Genomic DNA, 2257 nt, shown 5'->3' on the forward strand with positions numbered 1-2257 from the left:
CTACTTTTTCCTCTGAAAAGGATAGGGGGAGTCTACCCTAACAGGAAACCCCTGGTGAAAGCCAAGGAGGGAAAGTGTGTTGCAGGGTACACCTTGCAGCAGCTGTCACTTGAAGTAGAAAAGTTTGCTAAAAAAACAGCCTCTGAAGCTGCAAAGAGGGCAATCTGTGAAGGAGCTGCAGCAGGGCCAGGGCCAGGGCCAAGCCAGCCACAGTGTCAGAAGTGATCTCATGACATGAACTAACTTAAAGGGGGTTAAGCCATTCCCTTTTTTGTCTTTGTGTTTTCCAGGTTGTGGACCAGCAGTGAGTCATCAAGAAGTTCCCTTGGTACAAAGAAGAGTCGAGCTTCACTGCGTGCTGCATAGTCATTGTCTTGCTTGCGCGGCTGTGTTTGTGTACCGTTATTGCTGTAAGTGGCTGTGGTGTTAACTATGCTAGACAATGAAGTGTAAGCACAATTTCTGGATGGGTTCTGGAATATCTGCAAAGTGGCTACAGGGCCTCCTGGGCCTCAAAAAAAATATCAGTCACGCCAAAGAGTGAGAAGGGCAGATTGACCATTTGTTTATATTCTCATCCTTTTGTTCATTTCCTTTTGACCCTTAGCATCTCTCCAGCATCTTGCAGGGCAGAGGGGCACTGGGAGTGCTCCCGTGGCACCAAGCAATCCTTTTGAAACAACAAGGAAAGCGTTGCCCATTATATAGAAGGGGCACGATTCCCGGGAACATGTCTGGTCCCCAAAAACCCTGATCATGGGATTTTTGTCTGATTCAGAAAGCCATCTTAAATATTAAAGAATGCCATCATTTGAAAACTGGAAGAGATTAAAAGACTTAGCCATAATTATCGCTGGATAAAAACTGTTTGGCTGGTAAGGAAATTGGGGATTAGACAATTTGGCATGAGAAAGTTATTGACGCAGCGGACAAACAAAGGAAGAGGGTGTTGTGTGCATGCTCTTAGTCTGGGGAGTTCGGGGGCAGTCGTGCAATTTCTACTTCAACAGCAGGAAAACCAGAAAGAAACATCTCCCACAGCCAGCGAAGGACACAAGCCCGGCACCACCAAAGGTCGCTGCTATAATGCCTAATCGAGCCACTTGTCAGGTCGTATTACAAGGGATGAAACTTGCAATAATTACTATTAAGGTTTACTTGATATTATACCAGCAAGGGGCCATGTCAAACATTGGGGGTCTTTGGCAAAAACAATCCTGTTGGTAACCGTTTCCACAGTTTGACTTTCAGGGGGTGGAACAACACCCGTCTGCACACATGACAGCACAAGCTATTTGAGGTCAGCACCCTGAAATGGCAGCACAGGGCAGGTCTGCAGTTTCCAGGCTCGCTTTCACCCTGGGCATGGAGCATTTGTGAGAGGGGAGTCGGGTGGAGGGGACAGCCACAACTCACCTGGCAGCACGTCCTCTGACTTCCGCATTTCCCCACGGTCCTCATCATCACGGACCCAGAGCTCCACCTGTCCTATGCGGCAGATCAAGTCAGGGGCAGGGCCTCGATATCCTGGTTGGGCAGTGGTTAAAGAGAATTTATCCACTGATACCGGATGCAGAATAAGCAACTGAAATTTGGGGAATGCAGCCAATTAACTCAGCAATTATACTAAGGACTTGAAGGACAAGGGAGGATGGACATTTAGGATGGAAGGGAAGGCATAGCAGGGGGAAGAGGATGGTCCTTTTCATCCAGGTAGTGGACATATGGTCATAGGAAGCAAACACCAGTGCAATTCCAGGCAAATGAGTGGAAATGAGTTTGGACAGGACACACTAGGCAAGAGAGGGAGGAAATCAGAATAACTGCACAAGCAACAGCTGTTAATGCACTTTGAGGCACAATGAATGGCAAATGATATGATCATGGTGAGAAGGCAAAGGGAAATCCTGTTATCAAGGGGGAAGACTCCAGGGAAGGCGGCTGGATCAAATGGAGGAGGAATATATGCGAGTATGAGATAGCAGAAGGCTAAGAGCAGAGGGGAGCAAAGGGATTTAAGCCACCTGCCAAACGTTCATGAGGATGACACTGTTAAAACCAGGAAGAAGACAACACGGCTTCAGAGCTCACATGGCTCCAGGGCAAGGCAAGAACCAGAGCTTTACCCAGGGAAACGAGGGCTTGGTAGTTCCTCAGCATCTGGTCCTGGTAAAGCCCCTTGTCCTCCTCTTCCAGCAGCTCCCACTCCTCCCGTGTGAAATACACTGCCACGTCCTCAAACACCTCCCGGAGCTGC

At 48.4% G+C, this 2257-nt stretch overlaps 1 long non-coding RNA gene across 1 annotated transcript; it reads right to left on the reverse strand.

The window, feature by feature from the left end:
• Positions 1-600: 600 nt before the first annotated feature.
• LOC112549037 lies at positions 601-1961 on the reverse strand. The gene is made up of 2 exons (XR_003092451.1): positions 1417-1961; positions 601-670 (listed from the first exon to the last, which is right to left on the reverse strand). It is a non-coding gene; the product is annotated as an uncharacterized LOC112549037 (long non-coding RNA).
• Positions 1962-2257: the final 296 nt, after the last annotated feature.

Source organism: Alligator sinensis, unplaced genomic scaffold (assembly GCF_000455745.1).
Source record: "Alligator sinensis unplaced genomic scaffold, ASM45574v1 scaffold2327_1, whole genome shotgun sequence".
Classification (NCBI taxonomy): Eukaryota; Metazoa; Chordata; order Crocodylia; family Alligatoridae; genus Alligator; species Alligator sinensis.